This window comes from Centropristis striata, chromosome 16, assembly GCF_030273125.1.
Source record: "Centropristis striata isolate RG_2023a ecotype Rhode Island chromosome 16, C.striata_1.0, whole genome shotgun sequence".
NCBI lineage: Eukaryota > Metazoa > Chordata > Actinopteri > Perciformes > Serranidae > Centropristis > Centropristis striata.
This window is the reverse complement of record NC_081532.1, coordinates 15,764,900-15,783,965: the sequence shown is the minus strand read 5'-3', so window position 1 is coordinate 15,783,965 and position 19,066 is coordinate 15,764,900.

Below are 19,066 nucleotides of genomic sequence, written 5' to 3'. Positions count from 1 at the left end.
AATTACTTCCTTTAATTGTAATGAACTTCTTATCATGGCACCATGGCAAAAGTAGTTGTCAGGCATCTTGAGTTTTACAGTAATCTCTTTGTGTACAATTTTAAAACAGGCCATCTTGCCTCCTTTTGAAGTTTAAATTCATAGCAAAATACTGCTAGACTAATGGAAACTGGCATGACGCACGCAGAAAGCAATTATGAATATGACTGGAGGTTATACAGTGAGAGGCATGAAAGGTCAAGCATAAAGTCATCAGTGTGACACACAGAGAGTCCGTTCAGACTCCTCTAAACTCAATTGTTATTGTTGTTTTTGCCGCAGTCAAATATAATCTCATATGCATTAGCAATGCATGTTATTTTTTATTTTAAAAAACAACAACACAAGCATCAGTCAGGTCGTTCGAACATAACCTGGGACCACCAAATATGAAACTATGATCAGATCAGAAGACAAAAGTAAACCCTTTCAAGAGCCATTTGAGCGTGTTTGACTTGCCAAAATGGATGTGCTCACTGTTTGATTGCATTATACTAATAGAGCTCTTTTGGAGGATGTAATTAAGTGGAGTTTATAGTCTTAGATTAAAGCATCCTCTAGATCAGAGGCAATGTTAATGGAGTGATGCATTTTCACTGCAAACCAGATGGGAACACATCACAACAGAACAAAACATCATTGGCTACAGTAATGGGCTGGGCTCTACTATTGCCATGCAAAAGAGAAAACATGTTCATAATAAATGACTAGCAAATGAAGAGAGTAAGTAAGAGGAAAAAGGAGATGAAGCTAATTAGCATTTCCCCTAAAGTTTTCCTAATAAAGTTGTGTATATGACTTGAAATTTCCAGACATCAGTACAAAATGAATGTGAGCTTTTGCAGTGTGTCTCACGGGTGTGCTCTTTGTCTTCAATAGCTGTTGATCTCTTTGTTTATGTTGTCCACACTTCCTACAGTTCCCAAGTATTCTCATATGTTCACTAAGCTCCCCTCAGGGTGTATTCACTCACTGCCCTGGAAGCTGCAACATGTTTTGCTTGGAAAGAAAGCTGGCTGCAAGAACTTACAGTAACTTTATGTTTAATGTTCATGCCATGTATAAAACCAAGTTACAGTGTGGTAGCTTCCATTTGAACCGTTTATGGGGATTCAAATAGTGAAACTGTTGGGGACCTGCTTCATAGAGAATACATTATAGTTGAACATAAATCAGTTCAGAGAAGATGAAATATTTGCACATTACAGAAAGATTAGTATTTACAGTACATGTAAGGCATAGAAATACAATAGAATAAAATGGATAGTCCCATTCAAATCAAAGGGGGCTAACTTTCATATATATTTCTGTTTAATAAGCTGACCTGTGGCAAGTCACAGGCTGATTTACAATAAAGACCAAACGAGCTGTTCAATAGTATACAGCATAAAGAGTCAGCCACTAAATGAGGTAATCTTTGATTTATCCACACACTATTGTTGCATTGTTATTGCAAGGTGATTGATAACTGTATTTGTTAATCACTAGCCAACCAGTCCGTGTCAGGAATCGGGCTTCTAACTGGAGAGTTACCGATTCGAATCCCAAGACAGATAGATCAAGGACCGAAGTGCCCTTGAGCAAAGCTACTAACCCCCCTGCACAGCTCCCCGGGCACAGTAATGTGCTGCCCACTGCTCCTTGCATGGTGTGTTCACTTTTGTGTAAAAAGAGAATGGGTTAAATGCAGAGGTTGAATGTTCCTATTGTGTGATTAATAAAGTAATTAATCTTAATCTTAACCCCCTGCTGGTAAGATAGCTATTTTGCTAATTCCTCCATGCTTTCATGCAACACTGGTTACAGAAAATGAGTCCAACAGTACCTCCACTTCACTCCCCACTGCTAGGGAACTACTTCGCTGGGAGGAGCGCAGAATTCCTTGCTAGCCAATTGCAATTTAGCAATTTCCGTTCTACTCATTTTCTATTTCTATACTGTTCAGGAACACCTTGTGGCAACACTCTAGGTCAGGTTAAGGCAAAGGAAAAGGAGTCACTCTGTTCATTCCTGTGCCAGTGTTATTCATGGGCCAAACAATATCTTCATATGTTACAGTGGAGATTGATTTAATCTAAATTTGAAATCCACACTGGCTTTGTGACAGGCAGTATAATGCTGTCATTGCCAGTTAAGGTATATGAATCCTAAAGTGCAGTATGACATGGATCTCACATGTGTTGAGGCCACCCAAAAATGCTGAGCAGCCACTCCTTGATATTAACTTTTCCAGTCAGGCAAATCAGGCCTGAAATAGAGTAACATTATATCTACAAATAAATGGCACTTTAGAGGCACATTTATGAATACATAGCAGACCTCATGGTCCTTCATAAGCATTAATCAAACTGGACATGATATTAGTTCAGTTTGCTGCATGCTGCGAATGACATGTTTTCGTACACACAGACATACATTTTACTGGCGCTGTTATCTTGCTCTTAATAAGAGTTTCTCTAGATAGCACATGGGGGGCAGGGCCTCTCGCTGTGCAAGCAGCTGCTTCACATCTGGAACTTAATATAAACATCATGGCCAATAAAATCATTCCATTTCCTTAATTACTATTCCTGTCATTTCCGCACTAAATGAAAAGTTATTAATTCAGGGCCAACACAAACATGCTTCTCCAATACGAGGAGCTACTCCTGAAGCGTCGCCACCCTGACTACAGGCCGCTGTCACTGGACTGGAACCACAAGCTCCTGCCTCGCTCTGCCAGTGTGTGTTTGTGTGAATGTGTAAACGTGAGTGTATGTGTGTGTGTATAGGGAACAGAGGCCAAGGCGCTGCAGACATGAATGGAACACAAGATGGCGTCTTGTTTTCCATCTCATCCAAATGTTCCCACTGGTGCCAGTGTAATCATGACAGGCACAACCCGTCCTGTTTCATCTCTCCTTCATCCTCCCTCCCCTCTGCACTCGTGCTCTTGTTCTCTTGCTGCTTCTCTGTGTTCAACACATGCCCTGCCACCTTTTTCTCCACCCCATTTATACTACTCTTCCTCCGACTACATCCTTTCTCTTCTTTTCTATTTTTTTTCCTGACATGCCTCTAAATGTCATCTAGTCCATGTTGGACAGCACCTTTATTAATGTTACATACAGGGTGATGATACGCAGTGGTCGAATGTAACTAAGTACATTTACTCAAGTACTGCACTTAAGTACAATTTTGAGGTACCTGTACTTTAATTGCGCATTTCCATTTTATGTAACTTTATACTTCTACTCCACTATATTTTCGAGTCAAATATTGTACTTTTTACTCCGCTACATTTAGCTGACAGCTTTAGTTACTTTACAGGTGAAGATTTAACATAAAAACATGATTTAATTTTAAGTGATTACACTTCCCCCCCCCCAAGATACCTCATAACAGTATATAAAGTAGTTTAATGAGCCCTATCTTTACAAAATCAAAATGCTGCTTACATAAATGCATCAATACAAACAATATGATAATCTTTTTTAAAATGTATTAAAATCTGAGGGGCCATTCTGCATAATGATTACTTTTATTCTGATGCTAGTACAGAGTACATTTTGATGCTGATACTTCACTTGTAGTGGAGTATTTTTGCAGTGTGGTATTAGTACTTTTACTTAAGTTAGGGATCTGAATCCTTTGTCCACCACTGATGATAAGACATATTCTGGGAGAAACTGTTTTTATTGTTGCCAAAATACTTATTGCAACTTTACATGTTCTAAATTAGAAACTGTAATCTCTATCAGGGTCATAATGTCATCAAGCTCATTTTCAGTGGACACATTCCTTACAGCCCATCATTACTGGCCGTCTCTTGTAGTCAAAATACCTCCCATTGATTTGCTGCTGCTGCTGCTGTTAGACATATCCAAAGGGCATGGATGAATAAAGATAGGGCTATTTGGACTGGAGTCCTTGTAAATCGCCTGATACCAAAAGCATCTTTGTGTCAACACAAATGCCCATGTATGTGTATCCTTATAGAGCTTGACACGCCAAATCCCATCTTCCCCTGCAGGCAAAATAACGCAAATATCACATAGATCATGAAGTGTATGATTTGACACGGCGCTAGCTGCTCTGATTCCAACTGAAGCCAGTCACAGGCCAAGAGAGGAAGAGGATTTGGTGAGCGACACATATACTTACACCAAAGACGCATGTATGCACTCAAATACCACCAGTTTTGTAGTCAATGCTTTTGCTCCACCACACACAATTAAAGTCCCAATTAAAGGCCATTATGGGTTTTCCACTAGCAGCAACCACAGGGAGAGCAGCTCCACGGCCCGTACATTGCGGGCACACAGATGTCTCCTGTGTTGTCATCCAAAGGAACTCAGACAGATCCACAAACTTTATGATCATAATTACTGATCAAAATTAAAGTGCAACAACAATATAAACTCTGAGGATGCAATAAAAAAGTTTGAGCAATTCCGGTAAAACGGTCCAAGCGGGACTATCAGTGGAAAGTGTTTGTGAGATGTTCCTCCTGAGGTGTAGAATATAAAGTATTTTGAAGGGAAGACTCTTCTCCACTTCTCCCATAGCCCACTAAACTCACATTTACCACAAGAGGGAGGCATTTCCCTGCTATTTTACCAGAAATGACAGTCACATTAAATCTGAGTGAGAATATTAAATTAAAAATGCCACATTTATATCTTTATTCTTACTTATGCAATTGTGTCTCTGCATCCCAGAGCCACAATCACCAATAAATTAGAGTTCTCACCACAGATGAAAGCTTTGGGCTCCATATCTGCTGTGAAGCATCCCTTCACCACCATACCCCCACACACAAGTTCAACACGAGTGTCTTCCCTTGAGCGGGGCCCAAAAAGCGTCATGGGTTTCCGCTTCTGAGTTCCCATCCTCTTACCCAGTGACCTTAATGAGAGAGTCAAGTTCTCACTTAGCCAAACAATACGCTGTTGTGGAGGGATGCGATAAGAGGTGGCCAGTCAACAGCCTCTGGACATGCAGCTGTGTAGGAGAACAGTCTCCCCTATCTGTCCCCGGCATGACACGCAAAATCAGTTGCCGGATCAAGAAACCTCACACAGACGCACACGTGTCAAAATTGCATGTGGGGGCGCAAAATCACGCACACACACACAAAACACATCCCATTCCCACCCAATTTTGTGCTCTGAGAACTAACAATCTGTTTAGCACAAAAACTGTAGTGGTTCCTTTCATCTCGAGTTCAAGGCAATGTATCTAATTCCAAATCTGATGATGAACACACCAGTGCCAAATATCTAAACAAGTGTCAACAACAACACCACTGTGAACTGCTGAGTGATAAATGAGCTCTTTCTTCGTGGTCAGTATGGTTTATCCTCTGAACTCTTTAGGGCTTAAAGAGGCCTTTTATATTCATGAACAAACTCATCTTATTTTGTAAAGCAGAACATTTTAATTTAGCCCCTTTCAAGGTGGAGAGTATTTTCCCCTGGGAATAATGTCAAAGTAGACCTTGCAATGGGAGAAAATATAATACTTTGTTATTTAGTTAAAAGGCCAGAGTAGGTAGAGAGGTTGTACTAGGTTACAGAATACTGGTTATTCTGTTAAAAATTGAATTCGTAATGCTGCTATTTTAATTACTTCATCAAAGTAATTGATTACTTAGTGATGACCTTTCAAACCAACTTGTTATAAATGATTTAGTGAATAAGAAAACACTCAAACTTTGCTGATCCACGTCACAGAAATTTACCAAAATAAGGCATTTCTGCATGAAAAGGATACAAACCAACAGAATCAATGTTATATTCTACCGAAAATAATATATTTCTTTTCTTTACAATTTTTTCTCAGTAACCGTAACTGATTACAATGACATTTATTTTGTAAATTAATTACGCAACTCTGTTACATCTATCCATAGTTACTTCCCAACACTTAAAAATTGAACAGGACTGACTAAAGATTATTGATGGAAGGGATCAAACAAGAAGCATTGGCAGGCAGTACTGCACATCGAGGATTGTTCTTCAAGCAGAAGTTGAAGTCCATAACCAGATTTAGCTAAAATTAGTCTCCCCTTTACTCTTTGACACTGATTGCAAGGACTAATATTATCAGGTGACATTCTAAGTATATCATACATTTATATAAACAGGAAGTTAATATTTCTATTGTTTAATTGTGAAAATACACTGCCACTTTTATGTGATTTTGTTGTATTTTTGCACCTTTTAAAAAATGATTATTTTAGCACTTTTGCTTTTCAGCAGTATAGACAAACTGGAAACATACTACGTGCAACTAAGGCTGATTTTATACAATTTTTCTAATTTTAGTACTTTGTTCTGATTTTTTGTTTTGTTTTATCTTAGCTTTGATCTCGTTTAACAGCTGCTTGTATTATTATTATTATTATTATTATTATTGAATTGTCTTCGTTTGGCTTAACTGTGTTTTTTAGGCATCTAATTTATTAATGCACTTCTGAGAGCGCAGTTTCATTCCTCTGTCTTTACATATGGCTGGTATGACAATTAATAAACGTGAAACTTGATAATTAATGCACATGTTAATGTTAGGGTCAACTCCACAGCGTGACTGATCACTAAGGTAATAATTTAAAGTCAGGCAGAACAGAGCTAAGGACCTATAACGGATGTAATGTACAACAGAGTTAAAACAGCAGGGCTGATTGTTGATAAAGAGGTATAGAAACGTAAGGAAACTCAACAGTAATGTCTTGTGGGCAGGTGTGAGATGACAGGAGAGGTTAGCGTGCACACAGAAGTGATGAATCAGAACAAGAGGCAGCAGAGGAAAGAGAGGAGGACAGAGCCATGGCATGACACCAAACCAAGACAACCAAACACAATTAATGACAAAAGCAATTGCTGGTGTTAGAAAAGGCTGAAAAAAAAGCTTTTTTAAAGTGTAAAAATTTCCAGTGTGGTATTGGCACTATTTGGTCCATCAAGTTATAACGGTTCTGTGGGTGACGCGCAGTCATTAAAACCAGACGTACACGTGGGAGCGCTGAACAGGACAGGGAAAACAGTGACGGATATTCCAAAGTCAATGAACTGTCTCAGCCAGACAATCTGCAGTGATGTAGGGTTATGTGTGTGAATGAATGAGGTGTTTTCGCTAATGTGGGCTATAATCTGACCCTCTTGGGAGAGAGTAGAAGGCAGAGTGCTGGGGAAAATCTTCAGAGTATACTTCTATACCTTGTGTATGCAAAGGGAAAAAGAGAATTGATGTCAACAAAAAACAAACAAAAACACTCAAGAATGTAGAGAAAAAGGAATATTTGCAGAAAGCGGAAGGGATTAAAAGGAAAGAAAAGGAGAGCATCGGGCAGAACAAGCTTGAGCCATGTGTAAACAGAGTATATAGAAACCAGATATGGCCAATCCTAAAGGTAATATACAGAGAGAATGCGTTTAGCAGAGTCCATTAAATCCAAAAGCCTCTGAGGGAACGCTTCGAGCCAGACACGGGACTCTGATGGAGGTAGCCAAGACACTCTACCTCCAGGTTAGCCTCTCACTCTGAGTAATGGACCAGGGTGTTTTCAGACTCCCATGGCCCCTGGCGAGCCCCGCCGAGCCCCTGTGATGAAGTTAGAGAGGCAGCGGGATCGCTACAGCAGGGAGAGAGAATGAGCCGTGCCCGTCTCCTGTTGCTGTTGAATGTAATTTCGGATCGTATTGCAGCGGAAGCACAACTGACAGAGGAGGAATCTATCGAATTCAGCTCAGACATCACAATAATATTGAGTCTTGTTTATAAACACACATTCAGGATGCTTCGGGAGTATCATTCGTTTGAAAGCCCCAGTGCTGAGCATGGAGCTGCAGTGTCCTGACAGCAAACCCTAAAAGAGGTGTTTGAAAAGGGGCCATTTGATACGGCTGCTGCAAAATTGTATGGGGCCAAAAAATACAAGTTAGCATCTGGAAAGACATTTCTACAGTCTCCATTTATTTTGACAGTTACATAGATAATAAGGTGGTAACTTTATTGATAAAAGATATACTTTATATAGTATATATTTTTTTTTATTTGTCACTAATACATGATACAGAATTTTGGTTCCACCACATGAAATATGAACTGTAGCCTATACTTAAAGGCACAATGAGATGATTTTGAAATGTCGCATTGAAGAAAATGTGAAATTGGGGACGTTTCCATCAACTGGTTTTGGGTGAATAAGCAAAGCTGCATAAACTTACTTTTGTCAGAAGATGGCAGCATAATGTATTGCTGTAGGATAATCGGTCAGTTAACATCGGAGGAAGTAGAGATTGAAAAGAGAGAGAAAAACCAACAAGAAAAAAGAGGTTGGTAATCGGACAACTTTGGCCACCCACAAGAGAAAGTGGAGAAGTCAGGAATTGGATTCAACTGGGCAACTTATAATTGTTCTTTCATGTCAGACGTAGAAACAGCTGATCGGTCATGTGAGTTAAATGTTCACTACATCAGAACTTATTTGGAAAGCGTTTCCATCTCCCATTTAGTGCATTAACTATTTTTCCAACAAGCCAAAAACCACATCAAGCGAGCGTGAAAACTTTTATGCGGAATTTCAAAAGATTCATCGAATTTTGGTGTTTCTATTAAGCTTTCTTAGTTCAAATCTTCAAAATGCACATAGAAATTCATTGATGGAAATATGACTTGTGACTCCTACAAAAATATCCCATCCCATCAATATTCCCCATCACCATCACTTATGACCCACTAGAAATCTACCTGGATTCTATCTTTTCTTTTCATTTTGCTGTGTTGCAATTTTTTGCAATTTTTTCTTCTGACATTGTAATTGGTGTCATCTGAGCCGGAAGCTCAGAAGGCTCAGCTAAATTCTCCTGTCTGGACATAATGCCAATTACCTACCTAGACTAAAGATCGCCTCAACTCATTGACTAATTAGATGTCATTTAGCTTGCAAGGAGGGGCCAACTTTGAACTTTGTGTTTACAAACTGCAATCTGGTCTAATCCTGCACATTGTGCCTTTAAACGGTGATTGAACAGTTCTGACAGGCTGTACCTATGTACAGTGGTCCATTGAGCTAAATGCTCATGCCAGCATTCTAACATGTGTAAAATTACATTACTAACATGCTGGTATATTGTTTACATGCTGATATTGGCTCAGGGCCAGCTGGTGTCTTGGTTAGCACTTTCACTTTTGCACGTTCAGCAGTTAATAATAATTAATTAATTATATTTGCTAATAAGCGCTAAACACAATGAGTTAGGTTTGTCCATTGCAGTTTATAAACACAACATTCAAAGTTGGCACCTTCTCTCCGGCTGGGTGACACCAAAAGGGCTCGGCAGTGGATAGAAGCCAACCCCAGACTTACTCTTGTTTTGGAACAAGCTCTGTCCACTTGGTGTTTGGCCGTGCTCTTTTTTTGCGTTTCTTTCAGCACTGTGACCACCATTTTTGTAGCTTACTCTTTGATGTCACCCGCATGATCCAGCCCTCACACCCTGCATACATCGGTTAGGTGCTACACATCGTGTCCAAAGGATGACACCCAGAAATGTCCAAAACACATTAAAATAATAAGAAAAGAGAAAATACAGGTAGAAGGCAGGGTCTCTGCAGATACACACCTGGTTCATAAGTGATGACTGAGAAAGATTATATTGTTGTTTTTTGTTGTTGTTTTTTTAAATCCAAATTGTGCCTTTAAGTATTGGACTAAGTACAATTTTGATCAGATGATGGCACTAGATAAAAAGTAAGGGATAATTACTGTTCATCCTGAGGGGAGAATGAAATGCGTGTACAGAATTTCATGCCAATCCATTTAACAGTTGTAGAGATATTTCAGTCTGGGCCAAAGCGGTGGAGCAACATTACCATCCACAGACCCATGCTGCTAGTGTGGGGTGAAAAACAGGATCAATTAACCTTCACCTGACAAACAAGACAAATCCTTCCTTTCCTTTCTTGTCATTCATTGCGTCCCCATGTCTTTTCCTCTGCGGTTAACCAATTCTTGGCTTGTTCCTCCAGTGCGACGCCATTGCTATTATAATGCCATCATCCTTGCCTGCCAAGCCATAGAGAATGATGTCACTTCCACCCTTGGTCATGGTGGTTTGGGTTTGGCCACTGGTGCAGATGACAATTTGTGCCCTACTAGGAAGCCCCGAAGCTTCCAACTTGGCAACCAGCCATGACATCCACACCCTCACCCAGTTTCACAGCAAGACAGCCATTGATGCAGCTGAATGTTTCAATTCACTCGAGAGCTTTTGACTATGCCCCTATTTCTACTTCACTTTAATACTTCCATGTTAAATATCCGCCCCCCTCTCTTCTTCCCCCGTCACGCTGTACATGGTCTCCACTCCTGTCATTTACCCCGTGGCTTTGTAGTCGTGTTGTGAGGCGGAAAGGAGCTGGGCAGGGCCAGGCGCAGGCCCAGCGGTGGCTGATGTATGGCTCCTGGAGAGGAAACACAGCACAGGCGATGAGAGAATGTGGAAATGTACGCATGGCACGATGCCCGCTGGGCCCGGCCCACTCTGCACTGTGTTTAGAGGCAGCCTTTCTTCTCCTGCCAGGTGGGCGGGGGATGAAAGAGGGCACTGGGAGGCTGGTGGGTGGACACAGGATCAAACAGCAGAGAGGCAGTGGAGGGTGGTGGTGGTGGTGGGGGTTGGTGGTTGTGTGATGAGTGGTCAATTGACTGGGCGTTTTTTAATTCATATGTGATTAATTAACAGCACAAATCGTCCTCGCACCCGCACTCAGTTAGTGTTTATGAGGTTTTCCCATCTCTGGAATTTTACTGAGGCCATTAATGACCCATTCATGAAATGTTAGATGCTGTGTTTCATTTCCCTCAATGTGACACACAACTTTCAAGTGAAAAAAGCTCCTGCACTGTTTGTCCTGCAGATAAAAAGGCTCCGTAAGAGATTTGCAAAGCACTTGTTAATGTGAGGTATTTATAGTTTCAGTCATGTTTTAAATTGCTACTCCATGTGCACTAGCAAAGCATATTCTGTGAAATGTGTACCACTTTTTTCACCACGACCATTGTCTGTAATTTGCCAGTCAACAGTGTCACTGTCCAAACTCTGATTCTGCATACTGTATTTGAGGTTGGGAATTTCACATACATACTTGCAATGTGACTAAGAGCGGGGGCAGATCCATTTGTTGTCCTCGTAGCGTCTCATTATCTCAGCCCTTCCAGCTCCGGCGTGCGGGTTGTCGGTGGGGAACCCCAGCCCAGCAGCAGCGGTGGTGGCAAGGATGGGACAAACCAACCACCACTCACAGGCTCCGGCCGGATGGGGAGGGAAGAAGATGACACTCGTCATTTGGAGGTTTGGGTCTGATTGCTTCCACTCGTGAGGGACTTAACTGTCCCCTCTGGGAATGCGGTCCCTTTTTACACCCACGCCTGAGGACACAGAGAGGGAGAATGAGGTGTAAAAACACAAAAATAAGTAAGATAAACAGCCATGAAGAGTGAAGCTGACAGAGCAAAACAAGTTCACCAAGTCAAGCATGAATTAAATATGTATGAATTCAAGTCTATAAAAAGAGACATACATTATATTGTGGGAATGGGTCATGACAGTGCCTGGGTACTCATTATGGTGAGAAGGAATTCAGCTTTTTGACATACTCTACTAATAAAAATAAATCACTTAAGTCAGTTCAAGATACCTACAACTTATGAATTATAGCTGAGGTCAAAGATGAAGCCGATGAAGCCGCAGCACAATTTTAACCTAAACATTAATGCAGCTATAATCAATAGTTTTAGAAAAACGATAGATTGCATTACTAAATATACAGAATGTGAAAGGGGTCATGAGCCCAGAGGATTATCATCCAACTCTGCAGTTTCCCTCAACTACTCAGAACTTTATAGCCGTGTAGCTCACTGTTTTAGTTCTGTGTTTTCAGAGAAAAGGGGACAGTTGACCCAGAAATTAAAATGACATGTCTTTGCCTCCTACCTGTAGTGCTATTTATCACTGTAGATTGTTTTGTTGTGAGTTGCCAAGAGTTGGAAATATTGACAAAAGAGATGTCTGCCTTCTTTCGAAAAAAGTAACTATATGGTACTCAAAGCACCCAAAAAAAAAAAATGAATTTGAAGTATAGGTCTTGGACATGGAACTATACAAAACAAGGTCTGTGGTTAACCTTGAGTAACGATTATATTCAAGAGAAGGCAGATATTGATACGACAGATGTCTCCACTATCTGCAACTCACTCCAAAACAATCAGGGCTTCCTGTTGGCTCATTAGGATGCCAAACAAAGAAAGAAAGAAACAATGTTGTCCTACCACAGCAGACCTGGGTTCAAATCTGCCCTGAGGTCCCTTTGTGACATGTCTCCCCTTCCATTCTCTCTATTACAAACTGAAAAATGGCCAAAAAACAATATTTTAAACAAACAAACAAACAAACAAACAAACAAACAAACCAAAAACACTGTGTAAATTAGGGGGTGAACTGTCTTTGTCTAAAAATGTAACTGTAGGGTTAGAGCGCTGACATCTGCCAAGTGGGCCATGCTTTATCTTGCAATGTTAACAAAAGTAAAACAAAAGTTGTGTATCCACCCTGTGATTCGGACCCAACTTCAAAATATTTCTGGGTTCTTCCTTGGCCTATGCTACACCGTTTCACCATGTTTCATGAAAACGGGGCCAGTAGTTTTTCCATAATCCTGCAGACAAACAAATAAACAAATCTCAAATGTCACTTGGCCGATACAATTAATATTACAATATTGTGTTAAGTGGACAAACTCTGATTACTGTAGGTTTAAAATGTGCATATTGCAAAAAAAATGCTATGAGCAAAATAGATGTCAAAGTATTTTGGTGGGAACTACAAGCCCGACAGAAACGTCAGCGTCTGTCAGTGATCGAAACCAGACATTGTTCAGGGGATTTCTGACCATACCTCTGAAATTCAACCATGTTTGAAAGCCGACCATATTTCACAGAGAAACCCACGGTTTGGAATACATAATCAATGTAATTTTTGTCTTACTCTGCTATGTGCTCTTATACCCTCCTCGCCTGCTTGCCCGCCCCTTCGTTTACAGTAGAATGCAATCGCTTTATTGGCTCAGTCGTTCCTGTTCTGGAGCAGTGAGGCCTTGCCAGTCATCGTGGTTACTATAAAAACTAATCATTTCAATTTCCTTGTATCTTATTTCATTCATGTACTTTAATCACGGTCTATGGGAGGCGCCAATGTTTCCCCATGAGTGGCGTCTGCTAAAGAGAGAAGAAATTTAGAGCGGGACATTTTCAGCTGGCACTGGGGCAGAGACATCCATACTACTGTATTTAATGACTGCACTGGAGTTCAAGCGATTAGAGCTCATCTTAGAAGAGCTGCGTGCCCTTTTGATCTCCGAATCCTGCAAATGAAGTCAAGGGGAGAGACAGAGACGAATCACCTGCGGTTTTGGGAATCATTTAGAATGGACCGGCTTTCCAAACTGATAGGGGGTGAAAAAGGTTTGATCTCTGCTGAATCAGCTGCTTCAGATTCCCTATCTCTCTTTCTTTTCTGCAAGTGTGTGGGTGGTACAAAAGAAAGAAAGAGAGAGTGGTTTGGGTTTCCCTGCAGACTAATAGACATGAATTCTTTCAAACTGAGAAAAAAATGCTCTAAAACAATCTAAGCATGAGGCCAACAGCATGTGGACGACTGTGATCACTGAACTGCCTGGCACTGTGGCAGTTTAGGGCCAGTGAAGAATTATGGCCGTCGTCTGCTCCATTAATTAACAGCCATTCAGACAGGAAACCAGAGCCAGCACTGCAGTCCGCTTTCATGTCTCATCCCATTTGCCTGCAGAAACCTCATTTTTCATTATTTACTGTATCACTTCCAGACTGATGATCATCAATATTGAGTAAATGAAGGGGGGCAAAAACGTTTTGGAAAAGGTTTTGAAGTGCATTTTGCTGTTGAAATATTGGCCTTGCGGTACGTGTTGTTAGTGAAACCCTCAGTGGGCTGTCACAGCGTGACATTAAAAAGGCGGCCTTGTACAGCCACACGTCCAGGCGTAACAGTAATGAACCTTGGGGACTTTGAGAGCGGGAGGAAAGTGGACGCAAGTGTTTTATGATCTGGCAGCGCCGCGGACAAAGCAAATAATCGCCAGACACAGAGGAGCAGGTAGTTTCACTTAACCTCTGCTCAGGGCTGAGCGCCAACTTAACTGGAAGCACATGGCTGCAGAGCACTTAGATAGAGTGAGAGAGAGAAGGAGAGAGACTGATTATTCCCATTAAGTGACCCACCAATTAAAGATCCTTCACAGTGCTGAGGTGTAAGACATTGTCAAACCTAATGACACCTACAGTAGCTGGCCTTTTACGAGTATATTCAAGCCTACTGGAGACAGTTACTCAAGTTACCCCGGCCGCACAGCAAGTGGTAACACACACAAGACTTGAGGAAGTCACAACTCCGGTTGGTGTACCTGCATGGTCAAATGGAGGAGAGAGTATACATCTCGTGGACTGTGGTCTGCTGTTTACTGGATGTCTGTGGCCTGTGGCTTTGTCTCCTTCCCATTAGTGTGTTTGGTGTTGTTCACATGCCGACCGGCCCTACGGTAAATGCTCCTTATCGGTCGGCCACTCCTGAGGGCACTGCAGCCGCAGAAACCCCTGAGAGCGGGCAGGATGGATGAAGTGTATACATCAGGGCAAGTGAGAAGAAGAGCGTGCATACATATGTGTGCATGCATGATGATATTGTGGATGTATGAATGGGTCAGGGCTGGGCGGCAGTGACCATCCATCTCGCAGGGCCTGGATTAACCTGCCGCACTGCCCAGTTTAACTTCTCCTCTGGCCAAACGCCACTATCAGATTCCCCCATGTGGTTCCACTTAAACCGCCAGGGGCTCCAGCTACAGTCTGCAGACAGCCTCTCAGGCCACAGGGCGGGAGCGGCGAGGGAAAGGCCCCACTGAGTGGATATGCAGCAGGCTCAATAACCCACATCACGGCACACACATCATCGCTAGCAACTGGTGCCTCATGGCCTCTTTGCTGCCTTACTGCCCACTGATCATTACTGGGCTTCTTTGCTTACTTGGATGATAAGATAGGTCAATGAAAGACGACCTGGTTGGTAATATTTATTTTAAGATTCATGCATATATTAAGTGATTTAAAAAAAAAAGTTCAAATCATCTGGCTCAAAATGCTTCTAAAAAAGCCACATAATAAAAATTCACAGGAGAAATCTAGAGTTATGATTCATGAGACCAATGCACATTTGGTGGTGAAATTACAGCTTGCCTATGACACACACTGCTCTATATTTTTTCCAGCTCTCTCTACCTCCACAGAGTAAAAGCCCATCCTTCTGTCTCAATGTCCCCCCTCCACCACTTACAGACTATCACGGTATATTTTTATTGATGAGGCCTGACAGCGCCCCCAATTCCAATATAGCTTGGGACATTTGATACATTTGCACCCCACCCTTAAAAACAAAAAAAGGAAAGAAAAATGTTCCTTGGTCTCCCTCTCTCAGTCCTGAGACTCTACTCCATAACAGCAGGCCCTAATTTCTCTTTCCAGTCATGGAATATGATAATTTTCTTATTTGCAAGAAATATCAATTGCTCAAGGCGGACACATAATCATTGGGGAGGAAAGGAGAAGCTACCTGTGTAATGTGCTTAACAGGCTAACCCATTTAGCCGCAGGCGCTGTTTGAAAATGAGAAAGTGCTGATGGTCAAAATCAATTTTCCCTGTGTCCAAATTACTCCCTGCCCGGCTTAGAATTTCACCTAAATGGCCAAACCTTAAAACACTGATACTAATTCTATCATATTAGAGCCTGGTCATATAGTTGAAGTTATTGCTAATGCTATTTTGCTGTATTTATTGATGTAGTGAGATGACTCGAAGGCCAGCGAGCAGAGAGCTCTGTTACTGCCTCTGTGTTTGTGTGTGTAGATGCATATCAGGACAACTCAATGCATTCACTGTCCATGTTTTTGGATGTTTGCCCCTTATGGGTTCATGAAGCTCAAATATCATGAGAGAAAAAATACATAAAGGTTGTATTATCTTTATTATACAACACTAAGAGGTTCTTTAGCTGTCTCTGGACAATAGATAATCATTTTTTGAGTTCCTTTGTTTTTTAGGAATGGCTTAGAAATGTGTTTATGTGTAAATGGTATGTGTCCTAACATAACTATTGGCATTTTGTGCTAATTACAGTGAACATGAAGAAGTACAGCACACACATTTAGTTAATTAAAGTAATATTCTTAGATTTGTAGATTTGTAGATATATATATATTTGAAGTCATAATCTATTTCTAAATGAAGAAACACAATGGTGATTGGGCCCAATGATTGTGTGAAGCTTCATTTCCAGAGAAAAATAACAAGCAAAGCACAATTAGTGACCATTTTCTATCACCTGGCAGTGGTTGGTCCACCAGCGAGGAGAGGCAGAGCTAATGCCACAAATTTACTATTTGTCTCTCTTGGTTTTTCCACTATGTTTTTCTGCTATGTCTGAACAAACAAAGAAAAAAGTGATGACTACAATAAATTATTGCCAAAAGTGGCACCAAAGAGAATGAAGCCTAGATCTTAACTTTAAGCTAAGTACCTCTGAAGCTAACTTATTCATTATATCTTGTTTCAAACAAAAAAATACATTTTTAAGGGCAGAGCCAGGCTAGCTGTTTCCCCCTGCTTCCAGTCTTTATGCTAAGCTAAACTAGGCTAAATGTTTCCTGGTTTCTAGCTTAAAGTACAGATATGAGAGTTATATTGAATAAGCATATTTGGCAAAATTCAACAGTGGGATGACAACGCTTTTTCCTTTGTGGCTTCAATACACTGGCACAACTTTTCCATAGACACAGTAGTCTGGTCTGTATTAAGTTCAGCTTCTTAAGACCTGCTTGAACAGACTGGTCTGTCATTAATGTTTTTGTGTCTAAAAACTCTCAATTGCTTGGTTTTTATTAATAACTCAGAAAGGTGCTACAGTGTTTAAATAAACTTTACCCACCACCAACACGGATCACCCAATGGATCTCTGTCTCCAGTTTTCCAATTAGGAATCCAGCATCCTGACAGCTCCTTCCAGGAAAATATTTTAAGACATTAACAGCTCCTTATGAACTCAATCAAACTGGCCTATTTTATTTTTACGTAACTACTATATAATTACTGGACCCTTTTCTTAGAAAGTTACATTAACTGAGGCCCTTACTGGCTGTTCCTAGTACACTTTTACTCCATTTTCAACATTATATAATATATAATGATGGTTCCGGGACACTTCTTAGTAAATTACTAGTTACAAATAAAGGCCTTTCTTGAAATTATTAGGAAAGGGAAACTGGAAATTAAAGGGTTTCCTAATTTAGTCATGCCCGATGTCTGCGTGAGAAAGTAGAAGTTGCACATGCAACACAGTAGATTTAGACATGGAGCAGTTTGCAGTCACAGTCAGGACACTTTTTAAGGCCTTTTAGTCCGTGCTGGAATATAATCAAGTACATTTACTCAAGCACTGTAATTAGTAGAATTTTATGATACTTGTATTTCACTTGATTTTTCTACTTTATATTCCCAATGTTGTCCTTTTTACTTCATTACATTAATTTGAGAACATTAATTACCTCGTAGATTCAGATTACTAAGACAAAATTAAATCAACCAATAAATAATGATGAATTATTACAGGTTAAACCAACCAGCAGTGTACAAATTAATTAAAATTAGCAGGTTAAGGTAACATTAAAGTGATAAACACATTCATTATATTCCAGTGTTATTGTATATATGATTCTTAAATAGCCCATTCCACAGAATAAGTACTTTTACTTTTGTACTTTGATGCTATTTTTTACTTTTTTTTTTAAAGATTATTCTTTTGGCATTTTTGCTTTTTATTCAAAGTGATAGATAGAAAGGGGGTGATAGAGGGGAAGACATGCAGCAAAGGGAGCTCAGGCCGGATTCGAACCCGGCTCCGCCGCAGAAAGGACTCAGCCTTAATGGTAAGCGCTCTACCGGTGTGAGCCACCGGGACGCCCCCATTTTTTACTTTAATAAGATTTTGAATGCAGGGTAATGCAGGGTTTTTACTTGTAACAGAGTACTTTTTACATTGTGGTATTGCGACTTTTACTTAAGACAAAGATCATAGTACTTCTTCCGTCATTGCTTGTAGTCATCTGTGAGAGTAAAGGCTACATCAAGTCTGTGAAAGTCGGAACACTTATATGTAGAAATAAAATATGTAGAAATTTCCAGTAAAATGGGTTTGAGGGATTTGATTTCAACCACTGACAGTATTAAGAGCTTTATAAGGAAATGCTGAGATCCATTAAACCCTGAGTGACCCGTGTTGTGACTTGCAATTTGCTTATGACGAGACTTGCCCTGGACTTGCTTTAAAGGGAGCCGGGACTTTGGTTGAGACTTGCTGGGACAGACTTTCCCCAAAACAGCTCTGGTCGGGACTATAGATCTGTGGATTTGGGGTCAGGTTGGCTTGTGGCCGTGGCCCGTCCACTTGGGCTAGCCACATCATAAACAACAGCTGTGTGTCAGGTCTGCTGCTGTATCAACATCACCACACTGGCCACTGGCTGGAGCCACACATAGGTATTATATCCCTGAGACTTCCTGCTGGAGGACAGCCCTTTAAACACCAAGGCCACTGTCCAGGAAGTCAGGTACGCTGCTCTGAAACCAAGACAGGAAAGAGAAACAAGAGAGGAAAGAACCACTGATAAGATGTCCCAATGTGAGTTTGACCTATTCCCGAGTTTAACCTGGTTTCAATTTGCTGCTTCATAATAATTAATGGTCTTCTACAAGCCCATGTCGCCTCACACTTTCTCTCTCTGAGCAAATTCCCAGGGCTTGAGATAACATATCTGTAGCAGCTCTGATTTATCTGCTGGGCCCTGTCCACTGCAGAGCACAGATCAGTTTAATAACCTTTGTCAGCTCTTTAGGCGTG